General features: G+C 41.7%; 1 long non-coding RNA gene across 1 annotated transcript; it reads right to left on the bottom strand.

Moving 5' to 3' along the window:
- Positions 1–4,983: 4,983 nt before the first annotated feature.
- On the bottom strand, positions 4,984–16,464 carry LOC306919467. The gene is made up of 3 exons (XR_013789542.1): positions 16,299–16,464; positions 11,993–12,184; positions 4,984–6,026 (listed from the first exon to the last, which is right to left on the bottom strand). It is a non-coding gene; the product is annotated as an uncharacterized lncRNA (long non-coding RNA).
- Between the last annotated feature and the right edge of the window lie 8,535 nt (positions 16,465–24,999).

The following is a 24,999-nucleotide window of genomic DNA, read 5'->3' as shown; positions in this document are numbered from 1 at the left end:
CCATCGCCTCGACAGATGTTGGCTGCCTCCAAGACACTTGCTATTTTCCGTAACACTAATTTGTGGGGCTGTCCAAACTTGTTGTTTAGGTGTCACCCGGGTCTCTGTTGGTGAAGTCGGGTCTATAGGTGGTCTAGAACATTATTAGAACGTTATTTAGTATGGGGATATTAATAAAATCTTACCAAGAATTTTCTTCACCAATGTGTTTGGAAGGGTGTCTACTAACATATCCCACATTGCTTTATATTCAACCACCCTAAGGGAACTTTTGACAGCTGCTGAAAGTTGGGGTACCATCAACAACCAATATAAGGCAAAATGTTCATTATGCTTATAGCATGTGACACGTCAAACTAGGGGGTTTTCATGATTCTGAATGCATTCCAAGCATTAGCTATGCACGAAAAACACTCATTGGGCTGAAAACGGCCATAGCCGTCATCACAAATGTGATTAGGTCAGCACATTTGGGCAAGTGGATATGGCCGAATTTAGCCCAAGGAGTTTGACCCCTAGTTTGGCCATAGACCCCCTAGTTTGGCCATAGCCACTTGCCCAAATGTGCCCAAATGTGCTTACCTCATCACATATGTGATGATGGCTATGGCCGTTTTTAGCCCAAGGAGTGTTTTTCGTGCAAAACTAATGCTTGGAATGGATTCAGAATCATGAAAACCCCCTCGTTTGACATGCCACATGCTACTTAAAGCATAATGAAAATTAGAACATTTAGCCTTATATTGGTTGTTGATGGTACCCAACTTTCAGCAGCTGTCAAAAATTCCCCTAGGGTGGTTCAATAGAAACCAATGTGGGTAGACACCTTTACAAACAAGAACATTCTTGGTAAGAAATGTATTCCCAGATTTGACATTCTGATAATATTCCCTGACTAATTGGTAAAATAATAGCAGGTCCGCCATTTTTGAAAATGGCTGCCATTGTCACAGGATAAATCTAAATAGTACTACTGTATTCTTCATCCTTGACAATGTAGTATTAGTCACCAGAATCAAGATCCTAGGTGGTGTAGAACTTGAGTTATTGGGAAATAACAGAAAGTTGGCTGCCATTTTGAAAAATGTCTACCATGGTCACAGGACAAATCTAAATAGTACCAATGTATCCCACATCCTTGAAAATGTATGATTAGTCACCAGAATCAAGATCCTAGGTGGTGTAGAACTTGAGTTATTGTAAAGTAACAGCAGGTGGCGGCCATTTAAAAAAATGGCTGCCATGGTCACAGGGCAAATCTAAATAGTACCACTGTATTCCTCATCCTTGAAAATGTGGGATTAGTTACCAGAATCAAGATCCTAGGTGGTCTAGAACCTAAATCAGTTCAACTTGTCAACTCCGTCAGATGTCCGTCAACTCCGTCAGACGTTGGTCACATGATGTTTTTGTTAATTTCCAAAGAAATAGATGATTCAATGTCAAATATTTTGTGCTTATGTATTGAAACACCAACTGAAATACTACTTAATGATGCTTTTTATTTTTTTTAACATGGTTTTTATGTTATAATATTGAAAGTAAAGGTTTAAAATGAAGGATTTGAGAAATGGGATATTTCATAATAGTGTGATATTGGAATAAAACAATATTAAATGAATTGTATTACTTAACTTGACTACTAAAAGCCATTATAAGATAACTGAGGACTTTATAGTATTGTTGAAATTATCAAATTAAAATAAAAGGGATTTTAGTGTGTCTGACGGAGTTGACATAAATCAGTTATAAAGTGCATAAATGTCCCATTTTAGAAATAAATGTTGTGCGAAAAACCTGTTCCTTCTCAAGATTGGTAGTTGAGACCTGTGTCTACAAATACATCCATTTCATTTTAATGGTTCTTAAAATAAATAAAAATCTGATTTGAAAAAGGTTTTGTCCCTTATCTCAAGAATGAGTGATGTACATGCACTGAGTGTCTGGATAAATATGTACAATTTTGCGCGCTCACGCGCACACACACAAACACAAACACACACACTCTTAAACATTTATTAAAAACAAGAAGAAAACAAAACAACTAAAAACAGTTAGGCCTATTTGTTTCCCAATACTCAAACCCATGATTGCACAGTCTTTATACATAGTACACAAGCCTTCACATCTTGTCTTTTACAAGTATATACCGCCCCCTGTACTTGTATTATTGTATGTGTTAAGTTGTAATGTAAGTTCAATTTGTTTCCACTTTAGTATAGAAGACAGTTTCTGTACAGGACTGGTCATGGCCTAACAACAAATAAATATAGGCTATTGTAAAATCCTCAAAGTCTCATATCCTATTGTGCTCTATTGTGACAAAATGTGACTGAGGGACTGCTTTTTTTTAATAGAGATATTGGTTGTTCAGTTACCAGTTTCGGAGATATGGCGTATAGAGTAATGTCTTGCAGAAAACAGCGAGTTGAGAAAACAGGCTTGAAAGGTTCACTTCTGTGGTCTCTATAGCATTACACCTAGCTATATGTTTAAGCATTTATTTCATATTTACATGTCGATTTCAGCTCTGATATTTATTTATAGAAGAGGCTGCCTGTGCTATTAACTCATTTTGGATACATTCAGTAAATTGATAAATTCAGTTTTTCTCCTCTGGTGAAAAGCTAGAGGATGTATGGTGGCATGCTCTCAGTCACATCGGGTCACACTTGGTTTCATTTTATTTATTAACTGTATTTACAGTGAAATCCCATTGTGTAATGTGTAGGCCTGTGTGCAGAAACATGTGTCCATAGTGTAATGTGTATATAGTGTAATGATCAGGATAAGTCAAGATAAATCAGGTCATTATCATTATATGGTATATTCACAATTACATTGTTATTAACAACAGAGACACAATAACATCAACAACTGTATTTGTGTAAACTTGGGAAACAACTTTAAGTCATTGTTCAGGTTGTGTTGCTCTGAGGGAATGAAGAGCACTCAGGTGTGTGGAATTAGTTTCAATAGGGTTGTGATGACTGCACTTATATTCAATCATTGTTTTATCTTTTATCTTTATATTATTAGCTGTGAATACATTTAACATTACATTGAAATTAAATATTCGGTCATTTATGTATTTCTGAGGTTAAAATTAAAATGTCCTTTTATTTTATTTTTGTAGCCTACATTTATTGTATCTGTAATAAAGTATTCTGATCCACGCTTTTGTTATTCTGCAAAGACATAGTAGGCAATTCATTGTTGTTTTTTATTATATTTTCTCTTTCTCAACTGACTTTTCATGTGTTTATTTTATACATTTTATATTAATATTTTATAAACATTAATATAATAAGGCCTATTAATAAGTATCAAATTCAGAACGGTCATGTGTCCAGTGTACAGCAGAGTATAACAACTGAACAAACACAATAACAGCAACATTAATGTTACTTTAAATATGGAAATCTTACAGTGTAAGACCTTCGTTCAGGTTATGTTGTTGTGAAGGAACGTGGAGCTTTCATTCAAAGTAATTTGAATGCAAATAATGAAGTACACCTGCATTCTTTCACATGGTTGAAGTGTAAATAGGGTTAATAGGCTACATGTGAATATGATGATGGCCGATGCTTCATTCACTATAAACAATGCATTCAAATGCAGAGATTAAACGTGTTAATGGCCACTGGTTGTCTGGCATTGGACAGATCACCTGTTGAGTGACGAGTTTCACCAAAACTACAGAAATAGGTCTATCACATGGGACTGTCTAAAGTTCCCAACATAAAGACAAGAGAAACCACTCACAACCACCGCAGTTAGTTATATTATATCAGGATACTTTACCATATGCATTGGTTAAATCTGTATAACATTTTATTTCTAAGTTGCAGCTTTATATGATTTGAGTAATCCTAATCCTTTTGTTTTGCATGCTGTTTACAAGTTAAGATTGCCCCAAAAGCACATTGCTGTGTCCATAGATAGACTGAGACCACTTCAGCACACAAAGCATTCTAGAAATAAACTGCTAACTGTGAGATTGCTTTGTAAGCTTCATGTTTAATTCATCTAAAACATAAATACTGCTGGTTTATAATAAACCTTAAAAACATCATGTGAACGTGAGTTAAGTCAAAGCAGGAGTCGGCATAAATCTAAAAGAACAGTCATGTGTATTTTGTAACACGTTTTATTTCACCCATATACTTACAACAACATATGTACAAAATGTGATTATGTGCTAATTTCCTGCCTGTCACAGACAATGTGTCTAATTTAAAATGTTTAAAATGTCTAAAAGGTCAAATAAGAAAATCCATTAACAAGTTAAACTAAACATACAGCTGTATGTTCACAAAAATATACCAAAAGCTTTTCCACACACAACAATCATTTGGGTTTCTCTTCAGTGTGAGTTTTCTGGTGTTTTCTGAGGGTAGACTTGTCAGAGAAGTGTTTCCCACACTGATCACATCCATAAGGTTTTTCTCCAGTGTGAATTCTCTGGTGTGTTTTAAGGCTGTTCATTTGAGAGAAGCGTTGTCCACACTGATCACATCCATAGGGTTTCTCACCAGTATGAATTCTCTGGTGTGTTTTAAGGTGTCCCATTGTAGAGAAGTGTTGTCCACACTGATCACATCCATAGGGTTTCTCTCCAGTGTGAATTCTCTGGTGTGTTTTAAGGGTGTTCATTCGAGAGAAATGTTGTCCACACTGATCACATCCATAGGGTTTCTCACCAGTATGAATTCTCTGGTGTGTTTTAAGGCTGTTCATTTGAGAGAAGCGTTGTCCACACTGATCACATCCATAGGGTTTCTCTCCAGTGTGTATTATCTGGTGTGTTTTAAGGTTGTCCATTCGAGAGAAATGTTGTCCACACTGATCACATCCATAGGGTTTCTCACCAGTATGAATTCTCTGGTGTGTTTTAAGGTGTCCCATTGTAGAGAAGTGTTGTCCACACTCATCACATCCATAGGGTTTCTCTCCAGTGTGAATTATCTGGTGTGTTTTAAGGTTGTCCATTCGAGAGAAATGTTGTCCACACTGATCACATCCATAGGGTTTCTCACCAGTATGAATTCTCTGGTGTGTTTTAAGGTGTCCCATTGTAGAGAAGTGTTGTCCACACTGATCACATCCATAGGGTTTCTCTCCAGTGTGAATTCTCTGGTGTGTTTTAAGGGTGTTCATTCGAGAGAAATGTTGTCCACACTGATCACATCCATAGGGTTTCTCACCAGTATGAATTATCTGGTGTGTTTTAAGGTGTCCCATTGTAGAGAAGTGTTGTCCACACTCATCACATCCATAGGGTTTCTCTCCAGTGTGAATTCTCTGGTGTGTTTTAAGGGTGTTCATTTGAGAGAAGTGTTGTCCACACTGATCACATCCATAGGGTTTCTCACCAGTATGAATTCTCTGGTGTGTTTTAAGGTGTCCCTTTGTAGAGAAGTGTTGTCCACACTGATCACATCCATAGGGTTTCTCTCCAGTGTGAATTATCTGGTGTCCTTTAAGGCTGTCCATTCGAGAGAAATTTTGTCCACACTGATCACATCCATAGGGTTTCTCTCCAGTGTGAATTCTCTGGTGTGTTGTAAGGGTGTTCATTTGAGAGAAGTGTTGTCCACACTGATCACATCCATAGGGTTTCTCACCAGTATGAATTCTCTGGTGTGTTTTAAGGTGTCCCATTGTAGAGAAGTGTTGTCCACACTGATCACATCCATAGGGTTTCTCACCAGTATGAATTCTCTGGTGTGTTTTAAGGGTGTTCATTTGAGAGAAGTGTTGTCCACACTGATCACATCCATAGGGTTTCTCTCCAGTGTGAATTCTCTGGTGTGTTTTAAGGTTTCCCATTGTAGAGAAGTGTTGTCCACACTGATCACATCCATAGGGTTTCTCTCCAGTGTGAATTATCTGGTGTCCTTTAAGGCTGGACATTGTAGGGAAGCTTTTACCACACTGATCACAACAGTGGCATTTTTGCTTAGCCAAGCTTCTTCGTTCTTTCACCTCTGGTAGAACAGGGAAGCCAGACTGATGATGCAACACTGTATTGGAAACACAGACAAAGGGAATGTTGTTTAGAGGTAGTAGACACTACTTAATGGACTTACCGCGACAGGAACAGCCACGGTGTTGATACCGTGAGATTTCCGAGCTTACGGTATTTTAATACAGCGTTGGTGGGCGGCGCATGCTGCGCATGCAGTGCAACTCCACTCGCAGACTAAGGCAAAACATTTATTTTCACCACACAGCTGCAGTAGATTGAAAAGTTGCTTCCTACCGTTGAGTTAGTGTTGCTGAAAGACACCCAGATCCAATTGTATATTCCATATTTCCACATGTACTAAACTAAAAGTGTGAACTGTCAACACAGAGGCACGCAGTTGTGAGCATGCGCAGATTGCACTACCTCTGATCCAGCGTGCAGGGTACAAAACGGCCATTAGGGGGAGCCATAGTACAGTGAAATACAGTGGGGAATAGCTATTGATTCATTGCAGTCTTGTTTCCATTCGGTTTCAATTCATAATCATGACAAGTCACATGACAAATAACAAAATTCAAATTATCATAAAAGGTAAAAATAAAAAAATAAGATATGTAGGCCTACAAGTTGGGGAACAAAGAAGGGCTTATAAGGAGTTTTTTTTTTTTTTTAATATAAATACCGTGGAATACCGAGGTATAGGTTATCAATACCGGCACCGTACCGTACTGTAAAATCTCATACCGTGGCATGCCTAGTCCACACATTACATTATACAATACAAATGAATTCCATATTTATTTATTTTACATTTTTGGAAAAAAAAGCCAATTTAACTCTGAGGTGCCCACGTACAATGTTTAGGTGCCCACTAGGCATGTAACGATATTAATTAATTAATTAATTAATCCCGAAGATATACAGGTCCATCCCAACGAATTAGAATAATCTGAAAAAGTTCATTATTTGCCATAATGTAATAAAAATAAATAAACCTTTATATATTTTAGATTCATTACACAACAACTGAAATAATTGAAGCCTTTTATTGTTTTAATATTGATGATTATGGCGTACAGCTCATGAAAATCAAAAAGTCCTATCTCAATGAATTAGAATATTTTACGAGACCACTAAAAAAATTATTTTTTTAAACGAGAAATGTTGACCATCTGAAAAGAATATTAATGTATGCAGTTAATACTTGGTCTGGGCTACTTTTGAACAAATTATTTCATCAACGGGGCGTGGCATGGAGGTGATCAGCCTGTGGCACTGTTGAGGTGTTATGGAAGCCCAGGTTTGTGAAAGCTTTGTAGAGAAAAGGCCTTGTGCATACCTACAAGGACAGGTCTGTAGGAGCCAGCAACCGAATGCAAATCATGAGAAGAAAAGGGTCCCGCACACTGTCTTCACTTATAGAGCAGCAGTTTATTTAGAGTGAGAACGTTTCGGTCTAAACAACCTTTATTATTAGGATACCTGATGACGTTCGTTTAGATCGAAACGTTGTCACTCTGAATAAACTGCTGCTCTATAATATTGTGAAGGCTAAAGTTTCTAAATGTCTCACATTCTGCATATTTCCGCGTACCTGCAAATAGCCGATCTACAAACTCACAACATATTGTGGATGTGATGCGTTGTGAGCTTGTAGATCAACTATTTTCAGCATGCAACACATCGTACAACGAAGCACAAGTCAAGCACCAGTCAAGCTTCACTTGAGAGCTGTGTTTTGTTGGCCGAAGCGACGTTACACAGCGCAAAAGTAATAAGCTACGGGAAGCTAGTTTTCGGTGGCAGCCTAGCACGTTGTGTTTAATCAACCAACATCAAGTTTACCTCAGTGTTTTTGTTTTAGCTGGTTTTCTCCTAGAAAGCTCTATGTTTAGGGTGTGTTTTAGCTGGTTTTCTCCTAGAAGACTCTATGTTTAGGGTGTGTTTTAGCTGGTTTTCTCCTAGAAGGCTCTATGGAAATCTGGGACACTGTTTGAAGTGAACTGTCAGAGAGTGGTTCACACATGCCCAGAATGAACGCGTTCACAATGACGTTCATCAAGCAGAAATACAGTACGTTCAGTTCAACAAAAAATAAACGGATTTGTGAACGATCATTCATTGAACGCGTACAGGGACAACACTGCGGGTATTTTTAATGCAATTAATTAACGCAATTGATTAACACCGTTAACGCAATAATTTTGACAGCCTTAAAAAGGTTTCAAAATGATGGTAAAACAAATGAGTGTTCAAATGAGTCATCTAGCAGCAGTGTGTGTGTGCGTGCGTGCATGCAGGGCTGTGTGATGCGTAGTGCAGTAGAACTGTAGTAGTGCTTGTAGTTAGTGCATGTTGTGCATGCTGCTTCTGCTTGCTACTCTGCTTTCAGCTACTGCCGCCGGCTAGCCCTCCTCGCGGAGGGTGAAAAGAGGAGCCGAGTGCGTAAGTCTCCTCCTGCTGGTACAAAGCCGCTCCACCGCCAATACTTCTGCAGTGCCTCCTCGTGGCCACACACGGTAACTGGGTACCTTGCGGTCCCAGGCCAAACTGTAGGGGACCTCGGAGCAGCAGTGGGCCCCAGAGGCAAGGCGCGCAGGCCCACCGGTGTGTGGACACGCCCTGGCGCCTGCCAACCACTGTCCCAGCTATGGGCAAATAGCATGGGCAGATGGGGCTCATAGCCGTGGAAGGCAACCCATCTAGGATAAGGACACTCTGAACTAAAACCAGGACTGCGAGGAGTTGCGCCCCACAGTCGTTAATTAGCATTGTAAAGCCAACCATGAAGAACACAGTCATCCCAAATCCTATACTTCCAGCGGCGGGAGTCCGCAGGAACATCGCAGAGGACGGTGGTGCTGGTCCTCCTCCCGGAGGACACCATGACGATAGGACCTTAAACCCGCAAGGGAGGGCCCTGTCCGATCACAGCACCCCGTCCAATGCACTCTTGCGTTGTCGGAGACCATTTGTAATGGGAACCTTCAACGCATGCACAGTGTAGAAGAAGCAAGATTGGTGGAGCTAGCACACTGTGCGGAGAAGTGTGGAGTAGAGATCCTGGGGATCCAAGAACACAGAAGAGTGCACACTGAAGAGCGGATCGTGTACTGCAGAGTGGAGAGATGCACGCTCATCACTTCAGCTGCGTGGCGAAACGAGGCCCAGGCTGCAACAGGGGGTGTAGGGCTAATGCTGGGTTCTCTGGCACGTAAGGCTCTCCGTCGGGTTTACCACCATACCGATAGGATCCTCATCGCAGAGTTCTCAGGCAACCCAGTAACAACAGTCATAGTCGTGTAATCTGTGGAAGTGGTGAAGTTCTACGAGGACCTTGCAACAGCAGTCCGAGACGTCCCAGCACACAACTTCCTGGCAATCCTGGGGGACTTCAATGCAAGGCTCGGTCCAGAGGACGTACCCTTCCAATACCACGACTCTACCAACCGCAATGGCACACACCTCAACGCCCTCCTCATGGAACACCAGCTCCTGGCAGCGAACACCATGTTCCAGAAAAGAACAGGCAAGAGATGGACCTTCCGAGACCGAGCCACAGGTACTGTACGTCAGCTGGACTACATACTTGTAAGGCGAAAGTGGAGGAGCTCCATCTTGAATGCTGAATCGTTCAGCACTTTCAGCTCTGTGGGCTCTGACCACCGCGTGGTCTCCATGAGGGTGCAACTGAGCCTCAGGGTCCCCAAGCCAAGCCCCAAGATCCGGCACGACTGGAAGGCATCCGCAGCCGACCCATGCCTGCAAGCCAGGTACACGGAGGAGGTTAGGAAGCGCTTTCGGCAGCTGGACAAGGGAGCTGAGCCCAGCAGCGAATACGAGAGATTCGTTGTTGCGAATGAGGAGGCGACCAGGCTGTGCGTGCCAATGCTGGACAAAGCCAGAGTGTCCATGCGGTCCAGACATCCGGAGGTTGTAGCTGCACGCAGCAGGGTGGAGGAAGCACGGAACCAACCGTGGAGAGACGTGTTGTACTGAATGAAGCCAAGCAGTTTCTCTTCAGTACATACGACACCATAAAAGGAGAGGAACTGATGGAGAGCATACAAAGAGTGCAGGCAGCGCATGGTGAACGGCAATATGGGGAGGCCTGGAGAGTCATCAATGAGATGACTGGGCGGTAGAGAGCTAAGGAGGGACAGGTGGAGGGACACAGCCCAGAGGACAGGGTGACTACCTGGTTCGGCCACTTCCGGGGGCTCCTGGGTACAGCAGCGGATGGAGTTGAGGAGGATGTGCCAGCAATCCTACAGGGCCTGGACATCGAAGATGGTCCCTTCTCGACCAGTGAGCTTTCCAAGGCGAAATCCACAGTGAGGGAGGGCAAGAGTGCTGGGCCAGATGGCATACCCCCAGAGGTCCTAAAGAACTGTGACCTTGATGACCTCACCCTGGAGTTTTGCAACCTGGCACTAATGAACATGGTCTCTGAAATATGGTCTCTGTCTAACATCATTCCAGTGCCTAAAGCAGGGGACCTCTCAAAGCCAGACAACTACCGAGGCATCAGCCTAACTTGTATCACTGCAAAGGTTTACAACAGAATGATCCTAAACAGGATACGGCATGCCATCGACCCTCTCCTGAGGGAGAACCAAAATGGCTTCAGAGAGGGGAGAACTACCGTAGCACAGATCTTGGCACTGAGGAGAATGATTGAGGAGGTGAAGAAGGATAACTTGACTGCTGTTCTCTGCTTCATCGACTTCAAAAAGGCATTTGACTCGATTCACAGAGGCACAATGGTGAAGATCCTTAAGGCCTATGGTGTCCCTCCCAACTTGCTCAGGGCAATAGAGACCATGTATGCAGGAACAAGGGCCAAGGTGGTGACCCCAGATGGCAACAGCGAGGAGTTTGATATCCAGGCTGGGGTAATGCAGGGGGATACCCTAGCTCCCTTCCACTTCATCATAGTCCTGGACTATGCACTCAGGAAAGCCATCAGTGGACGAGAGCAGGATCTTGGCTTCACCCTAACACCAAGGAGGTCGAGACGACATCCCAAAGTAGTCCTGACAGACCTGGACTATGCGGATGACATCAGCCTGCTCTCCGACAACGTGGAACAAGCTCAGGAACTCCTGAACAGAGTAGAGCTGGAGTGTGCCAATGTTGGCCTTAGGCTAAATGCCAAGAAAACTGAGGTTATCACCTATAACATCTCGCCGGAACATCCACCTCTCACAACAACAGGAGGATAATCGGAGCGGGGCAGAGCAAATATCAAACATTCTTGTTTATCGGCTAGTGTAAGGCCACCTTAAGGCCTTATTTGGACATGAATGATTTGAAATCAGAGATCTGTCGAGCTTCCAACTTGCGCTTTGCACACATGCTGGCCATGGATGGCCTACATGTGTGCGAGCAGAGCACGCAACCTACTGCTGACTCCTGTCAACATTATCATGTTAAAGAAAGAAAGAAAAAAATGTTTATGTAGTGATTTTTGTTGGGCTGGAATTTCAGAAACATTTTAGTTAAAAAAAAAGTGGAAAGGGTTATTTTATTTAAAGAGTGGTTCTTTGTATTTTTGTTGTGTAATAAAAATGTGATCCTTAACAGGATGAATGCCGACAATTTACGGCCGTCTTTCAGGCTAGACTGCCTATGTTTAAAGTTACCTTTGAACAGCGATTACACCGACCGCTGAGTTGCTTGTCATGAAAATCCACTTTAAAAAGGTGTAATCGCTTGGTAGTATTGCAAAATATTCCAAAGTGACGATGTCTCCCCGCTCAGCATCAAGGTTTGGATTAGGGTAAAGGTGGCCTTACACTAGCCGATTTTTTTCAATCTGAAATCTGATAGCACCACACACTACAGGATAATCGGAGCGGGGCAGAGCAAATATCAAACATTCTTGATATTGATCGGGCCGATCCCGATCGCGCTTTGAGCGGTCGGGCACCCCCCGAGCGTCAAAAATGCCCGATTATCGGCTAGTGTAAGGCCACCTTTAGGTACAGTAAAACATTTAGGCCAAGTGAAAATACATACTACGGGTTGGGTGGTCTTCAAGTTCCTCCTGTTTAATAGAGATGTCTTCAGGTTCCTCCTGTTTAATAGAGATGTCTTCAGGTTCCTCCTGTTTAATAGAGATGTCTTCAGGTTCCTCCTGTTTAATAGAAATATCCTTGGCCGAGTCTGGAGAGTTCATTTTCACCTGCAGTCTGGACTCCATACACCGGTCTGAAATCAAGTGAATCAGGACTTTAACTCTTTGAGAGTTTCAAGGATTTCTATATAGTTTGTAGACTTCTCTATGGCAGAATGGCGTTTTTGAATGATTTATTGAAAATTCTCTGTTGTGAATGTGTGACAACGAAAGACCTTCAGAGAAAGCTTGACTTGTCTGCTTCCAGCAAAAAAATGAACTGAGTTGATAAAATGTTTAGTTCTTGTGTTGGAAGCCATTTAAAAGAGCCTGCATTTACACTGTTTCTGTTTCTAGGACAACCAAAAAAAGTTATGCCCGGTTGAAGTTTTATTTTCTAAATAACTTTTTTTCTGCTGGGCATACATAGCCATGCAATATCTCATTTTAAAGGGTGAGTTGTCTAGTTCAATTAAAATAAAATAAAAAGTTTCTCACATGTACCACTGTAGATATTTTGCCATCTATAAATAGCATGGTCAGTCATGATCAATCTGACCTATCCAGCTAAAAGTCCCCATAGCTCTGAAATTGGAACATCATATAAACTCAATTCTTTTTTGGGGTAAAATTAGACATTCTAACGCACATTTTGATATATACCATGTTTACATAGTCTTACCAGTACCTTGTCTATTCATGCATGTATCTCAAAAACCTGTTATGAAGAAACACAGTTTTGATAAAAAACACATCCAAGGACATTGTTTTGATATGACTTGGTGCCCATGATATGTATCAAAATATAGACTTGAATGTATACTGTATTATAAAAAAGAAATTGAGTTATTACCATCTACCGTTACAGAGTAAATCACAGTTGAAACTTGCTTAGTCATATACAATAAACCTCACAATAGTGAACAAAATAGTCATGACAGGTCTAACTCATTGTAAAAGCGTCTTTTATTTTTTACGACTACTAACATAATAAAATGATAAATATTACAGAAAATAAATAGGCCTACATACAAAACAGTTACTCCTCCCCTAGCTCTGATCCATAGCTCTAAATGCGCATTTAGAGCTATGGATCAGAGCTACTCCTCCCAAATGTCCCCAAACCCAGTCCTTGACGGTGTGTGTGTGTGTGAGTTAACCTGACTCCGCCATATGGGGCAGCAGAGTGTACACTGTGTTCCCCCCTCCTGCTCCCATCTGGGAACTCTCAGGCAGACTTGATGCCCGGCCACAAAACGGCCTGGCCAATCAGCAGCAGCTTCTAGCAACTTCTAGCAGCAGCTTCTAGCTTCTACTAGCTGCTGCTGATTGGCCAGGCCATTTTGTGAGCAACTTCGCTTCTAGCTGCTGCTGATTGGCCAGGCCGTTTTGTGGCCGGGCATCAAGTCTGCCTGAGAGTTCCCAGATGGGAGCAGGAGGGGGGAACCCAGTGTACTCTCTGCTGCCCCATCTGGCGGAGTCAGGTTATGTGTGAGTAGGCTAAATAAAAAAAACACCCAAAAACTGCCCCCCCTGAAATGAATGAATGAATGAATCCGGTTCAGTGTCGGAGAACGCCATCGCAGTCTTGACTCTTCATCCTCCTCCTCCTCCTCCTCATCTGATGCCAGTTCTAAATATATAAAAAGAAATAAACATTTTAGCTGTAGTCAGTGCACGCTACTATTACATGGCGTTTTACCCGGCTGCTGGCGATCAATGATTTTATTGTGCAGTGTCTTTGTGGGCCGAGTCGTGGCATGACAAATACAAATAGATGCTTGTATAAGTAGTATCACGATAAAATAATATGGCAACGTTAGAATGAAACACCAATGAGTGATCGGTGGTAATGTAGCTAGCTGCCCAGGGTATATCCAGCACCATTGCGTCGCAATCATCCAGCAACATTGGTACTGGCTATTGCCCGGGCTTGTGGCCCGGCCAATAGCCAGTACCATTTGTGCAGTGTTTGTTAGCAACTACTACTAGCCAACAGCCAGTGGAATGTGGTGACGTGATGGTGCTGGATATACGCTGGGCAGCTACATTACACGCGATCACTCATTGGTGGTGTCATTCTAACGTCGCCATATTATTTTATCGTGATACTAATTATACAAACATCTATTTGTATGCCACGATGCCACGATTCGGCCCACAAAGACACAGTACAATACATTCATTTGATCAGATGTTTTTGTTAGCTACGTCGATCACCTATAGTACCGACCCTTGTTATATATTCTCCGACTATGCCTGTCACGATGACTAAACCAGTTAGATCTATCCATATATGGTTCTACCACATCTATCTGATATCAGCACTAGGTCGGCTCGGGCCAAATATAGGGATCGTCTTACTAGACATGTCATATTAGGGCATTTTCGAATACAATAAAATTACCTTTTAGCGAAGGCATCAGCCTTGGTGGTAACTCCGGTGGGGAGAAGAAAAAACATTGCACACGTGTAATCCGCGAGGGTGGATGTTGCAGCCCGGCCAACGGTCTGGGACTGGAGAATGCCACTGGACACGGATGGATCATTTTTCAGATTGTTTTTTTTGCGGCGACTGCAAACCTGGCTGAAAAACTCTTCCTCCAGTGCCCACCTCGGAGGAGTCAACCAACCCCCCTGTTCACTGGGGGCTGGGCGTCAGTTTCCAATAGGAAAGCATACACGTGTGTCACGTGACACGGGAATTCTGGGAAATGTAGTTGATATTTATGCTCAATACTCAATACAGAGGTGCGGACCGAATTAATGTATTGGTATTAGTAAAAAAAGAGAACTACGGAAAATCACGTACAGGGCAGAAAAGACTAATGCAAAACTCCACGTGTTTTCCAGTAGTAATCTGTCTAAGGGTTAATAAGAATCTTGAGATTATGGGATTCATGAATTACTAGGCCTACTAGAGTGTGGTTTAACTATTCTCGGATAGTGTTCGGAGGTCATTTCTGATTATCCAGTGATCGTGGATGGAACATTGGCGTTTTCTAGAGCAAGGATTGGCCTTATTTTAGCTTGGTAATAAACGCTAATACTTTAGTATCCAAGATGGATGCCAAAAGCGGATTGAAATCACCGGCACCCAAGTGTCATACCACTTTCGTCCAGCAGGCAGCACTCATTGTGTTAAAGTGGGTTTGAGGCAAAGTTTTCAGCGTATGAACAAGACAGGAAAAAAATTTCAAATGTTATGCATTACCTGAATGGTCATTCTAAGACTGACACAATAATAGAGCATGACAAAGGTTTAGTTGGTACGGTTTCAATGCTTGGTTCATGAAGACATGGAGCTCTAAGTTCACTTGACAATCACATTAACATTACAGTGGACAGAGTAAATATCCTACTCGTTTACAATCTACATTTGCATTGCTTGCAGGGCTTGACATTAACTTTTTGAGGGACTTGTCCTGCGGACAAGTACATTTCCCATTAACTTGTCCGGGCACAAAAGTCACTTGTCCGGAGCACGAGCACACACAAATACATTTTAAATTAACTAACTGTAATGCATAGGGACCCTACGTAAAGTGACATCAAAATGTCAAATGGAGGGTCCCGAGAGGGGCTAAATCGGATCCATCCCTAGTCTAGAGCCTACAGCAGGGCTGGGCAACCTTAGGCACCAGTGCCAACGTTGGCACAAAGGAGGGTGCACTGGCACACTGGCATGAGAGTGTGAGAGAGGAGTAAAAAAAAAAAAACTAATTAAAGAATTAGTTAAATAAACAAAGTCCCTCACATTTCTATAAAAATTGCATCCTGCACATAATTCTACATTCATTAATACTCTGAACTCTAACTAGGGACAGAGTCTGGGAGATAGGTGAGGTTATTGCTAGTCTATAATGATCATTTAAACAATGTGAAAGAAAATCTTAAAACAGAAGGAAAAAGGTTATATTTGTGGACAATCAAAATATGTAGGATACTGTATCATAACTACAACAAATTGCTGTAACGTTGTGGTTACATTAGTAATAATAATAGTGGCATCAACAAGATGCAACCAAACAATGTAGGCCTATAGACTGTATTATTGTTGCTGCTGGTACACTGGTTGTTTATTATGATCACATTTATAACAAACAAGCAGAGAGACATTCGACTCACGTTCCATGTTAAAAGATGAGTCAATAAGTTAAAAGATACATGTAGTAAAAACACAACGTGGTGAATCCTTCTTCTTTTTACCTGTAGCTGCGTTTCTTTCAGTAGTTTAGCTGCTGACAAACAAACGTGCTCCTGCTGCTTAACGACCACACTGTTTTCAAACCACCTTTTAGTGTTCTGTGCATATTAAAGTGTCAACAGTCAGACGCCATAATGTTGTTTTAACAAACTTCTTATTGTTGTTCTGTCTGTGGATTTTAGCAGCAGCTACCGAAACTAATACCTAGCAGCCGGAAAACTCACATATCGTTGTGCACTGTGCACATGCGCACTAGCGCTGCTGGAGCGTACGGTGCACTAAATATAAACGGTCACTAGAGGGAGCCATGGTACAGTGTAATACAGTGGGGAGCAGCTATGGAACAGCTATAGCCTATATCCAGTCATTTTATAGTAACCTGTAGGCTTAGCGGGTGCTTAGCTATATCCAGTCATTTTAGGGCATAAACAAGAAGTTGAAGGATCAAATTAAGTCTGATAATGATGTACCGTCACCACAGGGCATGTCCACATCGTGTGTATTTTACATTACTTGAGACTATTTTTCAAATATTAGATTTTTTTAAAACATTTTGGACGAAACTGACAATTTGAAATCGAGTTGCCAATGGTGTCCAAGGTGCTTTGTCGACCTATGTTTTACTGTCGCTTATTGTATTTGTATTATTCTATTGATTGAATGCTTAAAGTGCAAATAACATGCATTTTAAATGTGTTTTTAATACTGAATATCATATTGTATATTTCCCTCAAGCATATTTCTAATGGTTTGAGCCTCACTCAGCATATAACCAGTCCATGACATTGCTTTATGTGCTTCTGAAGCTGTTTTAGCTGCAGTACCACAATGGCCTCAGCTGTGCCCCTGTGTAATCCAACTCATGCAAATAATTTTCTCCGCCACACCCTCATCCCAGCTACTCCCCTCCCACATCTTTTAGTAATTATAATGCTGATGTCTAGCATCAACCTAGGCTTGTTTCCAATTCCATGCCAGCCAATTGGTTCAGTTAGATTTTACTTCTGTATTTATTTTGAAGATAAAAGAGACAGTGGTGGAAAGCAACTAAGTACATTTACTTGTGTACTGTACTTAATTATAATTTTGTAATACAAGTAGCCTATGTGTAGGCTACTTTAGCCTACTTGAATATTTCCAATTTCCAACACTATTACTTCATTACATATTGGATCCAAATATTGTACTTTTACTCCACTACATTTATTTGAAAACTTTATTTATCAATTAGTTTGTAGATTTTGATTATTACAAAACATACAGTACATCAACCATTTCAGCTCTATACATTTTGTCAAATTGAAAATCTACAAGCTCACATTGCGACGCATTGTGAGTGACTGAGCTTGTAGATCTGCATGGGGGGATGGACGGGGGGGGGGGGGGGGACAGGGGTCCTCATGCTTATTTCTTTGCATGGTGCGACATTGTGAGCTTGTACTGCCCTGTAGATCTGCAGCATGGGGGTAACCTCGTGTTACCAGGCTTTCACATGAGGGGATGGACGTACGTGTGAGTGTGTGTGTGTGTGTGTGTGTGTGTGTGTGTGTGTGGGGGGGGGGGGGTCTTCATACTTATTTCTTCAGTTTGCATTGTGCGACATGGGGTAAACTTGTGTACGCTGTGCTTAGAGGCGACTCAGGCGAGCTATAGCCTACCTACATCATTCGAGTCACGGAAGACATGTGAAAATGCACACAGAGATGCTCACTGCCCTAGATCAAAGTTGTAAAGTGCAATGCGAAGTTGCGAATGTCGTGTATTTTCACACAACCTAACCTACACAAGACCAACCCGATACGCATTGTCCAATTAATGGCGATCAACAATACATAAGGCTTCAGAGTCAATAACATGCTTTTAAATCAAATCAAAGTGTGTTAACTGATTGTCCGTTCGGTATTGTTTCGCGTTTCAAACGTTTTTTTCCCCCGCAAAACCAAACTGCACTCCAAGCAGCAAGGTGCTAATAACTTCCACTGCCCACCTCTCTGCTCACTCTGTCCGAATGAGGAGGCTCATTTCACCGCTAACCAACTGGGGAACAGATTGGCATTCCGAAGCCCGCCACTTAGAAACACCCCCACTTTGAAACCCCCCTATTTCGAACACTCACTCCGAAAAAGTCTATTCGGAATGGCGGGCCTATCGAAAAGGGGTTTAAACCCCGCCATTCCGATGAACAGTGTAGCGGCCTATAACTCCTGTAATAAAATGAATGCTTAATACCTCTGTCTTGTGTGTAGGCTATGTCCTGCTTTCTGTTCTGTGTATGAATTATGATTTGCGCAGCAAATCGTAATATAATTATGATTTGCGCAGCGGCGGCAGCGCGCACAGACACGTATTAACTAACTGTAACCTTGCTGCCAAACATAACTTCACAGCAGAGCACAAGTTCTGCGCTCTGCCTGATTTTCGGGCTCCATCCCTAGACATAATACATGACAGACAGTAGTACCGTTTCCCATGCACTCTCATTGATGATCGACAGAGTGGTTTGACAGGGTGAAATCCCCCAAATGCGGGGCCAATGGTAAAATAAAAGCTCATCATTTCTGTTTCTGAAGTGTCTGTTAGGCCCACTTCTGTGTATCGATTATGTTTTGATGATTAACCACTCAATAGAATAGAAATGTAAAAATCGGATGCATGCATCACGGATCACAAAAAAGCTGATCTACAAGCCAGGACGCATAAGCAATTAACTTCTAGGGAAACCACTATAAAACATATTTTTATTGCATTGGATTAACGACTAATAAGTATTAGAATGCTAAATTGTGAGTGTACGTGTGTGAGCGTGTGTGTGTGTGAGAGAAAGAGAGATGATTCCCATTTGCTGTCTGTCCATGGTGCTGAAGTAACAAGACTGATACTTTGACACTTGCTTTGCCAATGTAAACGTACGTTTTCTCATGCCAATAACCCAATACAAATATGTCATCACGCATGCAGTGTTGAACTGCACATGAACTCCTCAGCCTGTAGGACGCATCCCCAACTCACTTCTAAAGTAGGGAAAACCGCTATAAAAAAAACTTTATTTTATTGCATTGGAATATTGGATTAACAAAGGAATAAGTATTTGAATGCTAAATTGTGAATGGGATCTTTCATCATCAGCACGCGCGCCATGTGTGTACAATGTGTAATTGTCTGCCTCCCGAGTCACAACAATTGATTTTTCTCTCCATATCATTTCATAGAGGCACCATAAAAACATTATTAATACAATGAAAATATACATTTTAAGAGATGTCAGAGAACTTTCAATTATAAAAATGCTTGAGAATATGATTATGACTCATCTATGAATTAAACTACTGGGGTCCTGCAACCAATACGGTGATCCACCGTGCATAAAGATGTTGTTTAGGTGGCCCTCCTCTAAATAGTTAACTCGTGCACCATTTTAAATACATCTTGGTATTAATTTGGTTATTTTTCATCAAGACAGAAAGGTCATTACTGCAGACAGCTCCTCATAGAATATACACTGGTTCCCAAATGGAAGAAAAAAAGAAACCTTCAGAAAATGACCCTGATTTTTGAGAAAAGTTACTTAATTTTTCAAGATGGCCGCCATTTGAGGTGGTTTTAAACAGTGTTTGAGCTATATTGAGTTTTAAAATCCTATTTTGATGGCCTATACATCAAAATATATGTTTCTGAGTATGAGAAATCCAATTCTGAATTTAGAACATCAAAATTATTATATTATGATGATACAATGGGAATTAAACGATAAGGTGGGGCAGATTAAGTCCATATTTCATTATAAACCTTCACTTGGTGGTACAAGCACCATATTTGGCACAAATGATGTCCAGGATGTACTTTCTAAGAAAAGTACATTATACAGCTGAAAATCCAAGATGGCTGCCAGTTTTCAAGATGGCCACCTCGTCAAATGAATAAGTAAAACTTTAATGAACAGAAATGTGTGATCCACACATTGATCCAAACATCAAAATGAATGTATTCTGACTGTAAGAACTGTAAGAATGGTGTCAATTTAATTCCAATATGGCCGCCAGTTTTCAAGATGGCGGCTATTACGCAACTCAAAATTAGCGTTTTCGGAAGCTGTCTGATCGAAGATATTGTTGAAGGGCAACATCAATGCTGTGATCAAGCTCTATTGGTTTGTAATTTTGTATATAAGAGTGATGTCAAAGCACAACCAGGACACACTGGTGACATCACTGCTGTGAGACTCAGCATGGGGTTCAGTGTCTGCTTGTAGCGTACTAGCTGTAGTTGTGGTTTACTAACTGTTGTAGTGGTGTACTCACTGTAGTTTGTTGTATACTTTAGTGTCCTAAATGCTATCTAATAAGCCCCTGTATATATCTCAACTAGAAGTTTAGTTAGTTGTAGCATTGTAGTTGATAGCTGCACCTGAATTGACAGGATGTGTCAGCGTGGGAGAACTGAGACAAGGGTAACAGGGATTCAGTTACCTGGATGTTGTACAGATCGCACAGGACTTGCAATGGATGAATGGTCGGGCTAGGTGTAGGGCACCAGATGCTTGAACATATTTCAATGTGCTTTGATGTTTTGTATGGTTGGGTGGTAAAAGGATATAGCCCTTGGCCTTTAACCGTATAACACAAGATGTTCTGCTACTAAAACTGATTGGAGGAAGTGTTTCCTCTGTCAAACAGATACAAAAGAGGAGTTGAAGTCTCCCTGTATTTGAGGCAATGCACCTGTTGCCCATCATGTTAGACTCATCCAGATTGGATGATGGAGGTGGCAGTGAGGATACATTGAGGCAAAACAGTACAAAGTATCACCAAAATTGTCGGGCAAATGTTTAGCAACTGAAACTCCAGCGTTCCACGATGATGATGATCCTGGTGAAGGACACGCAAAAATTCAAAGAGTGCAGTGCAGCGGATGTGATCTCCCCCCATCAAAGCCCTGTATGACGATCGTTGTGTCGGCAAAGCTCGTGGAATTATGAGGGACCCAAGCCATCCCAACCACAGACTGTTTGAGATGCTGCCACATGGAAAACGTTTTCACAGTCTCAAAGCCACTGGAAACAGACAGCTTCTTTCCCCAAACAATCAGATACATGAACGAACTGATAAGAACCAGCTAGGGCGAAAGTTTACCTAACTTTGCTACTACAGGGAAACATGCACATGTGTTACTATTTTTCTAGTATTCTTTATTCTATCCCTTTGTTTGCTGTGCTTGCAGTGTTTTTTGTTGTTTGAATATTATGCTATCTATGCTGCTGCATCGTCTGTAAGGAGGCCAAACAAAAATAGGTTTTACTCGTATGTACCTGTACACAAGATGTAACAATAAAGTCCAACCTTGAACCTTGATCTAGGTTCAAGCATCTGGTGCCCTACACCTAGCACGACCGTTCATCCAGTGCCATTTAAGTCCTGTGCGATCTGTACACCATCCAGGTAACTGAATCCCTGTTACCCTTGTCTCAGCTCTCCCACGCTGGCACATCTTGTCAATTCAGGTGCGGCTATCAACTACAATGCTACAACTAACTAAACTTCTAGTGGAGATATATACAGGGGCTAATTAGCACAGTATACTACAAACTACAATGAGTACACCACTACAACAGTTAGTAAACCACAACTACAGCTATACGCTACAAGCAGACACTGAACCCCATGCTGAGTCTCACAGCAGTGATGTAACCAGTGTGTCCTGGTTGTGCTTTGACATCACTCTTATATACAAAATTACAAACCAATAGAGCTTGATCACAGCATTTCAATGCATGATGATGTTGCCCTTCAACAATATCTGTGGTCAGACAGCTTCCGAAAACGCAAATTTTGAGTCACGTAATAGCTGCATCTTGCAAACTGGCGGCCATATTGGAACACCATTGAGTTCTTACAGTCAGAATAAATTCATTTTGATGTTTGAATCATTAACACATTTAAATTCTACTTTGAAAACCTTTTTGTTTTGTTTTTTGCATTTGACGAGGCAGCCATCTTGAAAACTGGCAGCCATCTTGGATTATCAGCTGGATAATGTGCTTTTCATAGAAAGTACATCCTGGACATAATGGGCAGTATTATGCATGTCTTAAGTACCAGGTCTTATTACTTAACTTAAGACCTGGAGGCGTGATCAATGCCATTTGGCTATTCTGAGTGGCCAAACAGCATTGACCACGCCTCCAGGTCTTAAGTTAAGTCATAAGACCTGGTACTTAAGACACGCATAATACTGCCCAATGTGTGCCAATTCTGGTGCTTGTACCACCAAGTGAAAGATTCTTATGAAATATTGACTTAATCTGCCCCAGCTTTTCGTTTAATTCCCATTGTATCATCATAATATTCAATAATTTTGATTTGCTAAATGCGGAATTGGATTTCTCATACTCAGAAACATACATTTCGATGTATAGGCCATCACAATAGGATTATTCAATCAAACTATAGTTCAAACACTGTTTAAAACCATTTTGAAAGGCGGCCATCTTGAAAAATTGTGGCCATTTTGTTTTTTCAAGTGGACAACGTACTTTTCTGAGAGAGTAGGTTCTGAAGCACCTGTGTGCCAAATTTGGTGCTTGTATGATCAAGTGAACGATCGTTTCAGTAATCTGCTCCACTTAGATGTTAGCCAATAGACTTTGCGGTAAGCCCCGCCCGCTCGCGCACCTGCATCGATATCGTTGTTAAGCAGGACGAACAATCCCTACTATCAGCGAGCCTCCATTGAGGACCGTGTTATGTCGGCATTTTTCCAAGAAGGAATAGAAGCATTCCAATCACCAACATTCATACTATAATAACACCATAGTGAAACGTTGCTGTTGGGCGTCCTGCAGCAGTGCTTCATAAGTACCCAGAACGTTTGGGGCATTTTCTTTTTATTCCTTTTCCCGTGGGTGCGCACACGCACATGTCAATGTTTACTTTCTGGAGGAGGAGGACGCGGCGGTCACTCATTCACCCTCCCTGCTACTAAATCATACTATTAACGTCAACTTTTACTAAACAATGGTTAAATCAATCGTCTAATAAACAACAAACAACTTACCTTGGAGCAAATGGTGTGCTTTGTAACTTTCTCCACACTGCACGTTGCTTGTGTTGGTCGGACGGCAGCCACATAACTTCACCCACAGACTCCAGCCTCCAGTCACGTCCCCTCCCACTGCGGTTCAGAAAAATAACGCTGCTTACCCTTTTCTGCACATTGTATCCAAAAAGTGAAGGTCCGTTAATGGTCTAAACTAATTTGAACTGAGAAACCCCCCCCAAGTTAGTTGTGTTGTGCTTGTGGTGTGCATGTCGACTGACCTGGAGTCAGTTGGAGAATTCGACCAGGGGAGGCGCTAAAGCATTTTCCTTGGAAAAAAATGGAAGCGGCTTCCAAACGTTTAAACTTGGATTTTCTTTGCCGTTCCTAAGTTCAAATTAGTTTAGACCATTAACGGACCTTCACTTTTTGGATACAATGTGCAGAAAAGGGTAAGCAGCGTTATTGTTCTGAAAATAATTAAATTGTCACTTTTAACCAGATCGCCATTCTGAAGCACCCCCCCCCCCCCCCCTTCGAAAACCCCCCATTTCGAACACCCGCCACTCCGAAAAAGTCTAACCGTCGAAATGGCGGGCGAAAGGGCGGCTGTGGCTAAGGAGGTAGAGCAGGTCGTCCAATGATCCCTCGATCGGCGGTTCCTCGGCTCCTCCTGTCCACATGTGGAAGTGTCCTTGCGGGCAAGACACTGAACCCTACATGGCCTCCAATGAGTCGGTCGGTGTGAGCTTGCCACCATTGGTGTGTGACTGTGGGAAGTGAGGACGCTGGCACCGACTGTTCACCGTTTCACCTCCCAATGTATACATTAATGAACCATTGTTAAGCGCTTTGAACACTTGGACAAGCGCTATAAAAATGCAATTTATTAAAAATGCAATTCATTATTAACCGAGGGGGGTTTAGACCCTGCAGGTCGACTCGATGAGAGCCTTTATCACATATGCTGATGGGAATTCACTAACCTCTCCACTTCTCACTAAATGAGCAATGAATAGCATTACAACTCAAAGACTTGATTGAAGTATTTATTAAAAGTTTTCAGAATTACAGTAGTACATTTCAAGCACAACTCAAAACAAAAACTGTTAACTGTGGACGACACCATAAAGCATTACACTTGTAATATTGCCCACCATTTTCAATTCATCATAACATTTAGAGACGTAAAATATACACTTCTATATAGCAAAAAACAGGAAATCATCATAATGGAGGGAAAAAGGGAAAAAAGGCCTACAGTGAGGGGAAAAGGGGGTGGGTTGGGGTTTCAGATTTTACCGGGGCCAGTTTCAAATTGCAGTCGTCCGTAGGTGCCCTTTGAGAGTGGTTTTGAAGGAGTCAAGGGATTTGCATGTCTTAATTGCGAACGCAGTGATTGCGAACGCAGTGAGCATTTACTATGAGACCCAGCAGATCATGTCTGTCTGTCTGTCTGTGTGTGTGTGTCACGCTGTAACACCACCTGCCCGCCACCAGAGGGCGCAGCTGTATCACAAAAACACACGTGCACGCACACACGCACGCACGCACACACACACACACACACACACACACACACACACACACACACACACACACACACACACACACACAAACAACTTAACTTAAAAAAAAACTTAACTTAAAAAGAAAACTTAAAGAAAAAAC

Source organism: Electrona antarctica, assembly GCF_951216825.1.
Source record: "Electrona antarctica genome assembly, contig: scaffold_25, whole genome shotgun sequence".
Classification (NCBI taxonomy): domain Eukaryota; kingdom Metazoa; phylum Chordata; class Actinopteri; order Myctophiformes; family Myctophidae; genus Electrona; species Electrona antarctica.
This window is presented reverse-complemented; position numbering and strand designations above follow the sequence as displayed.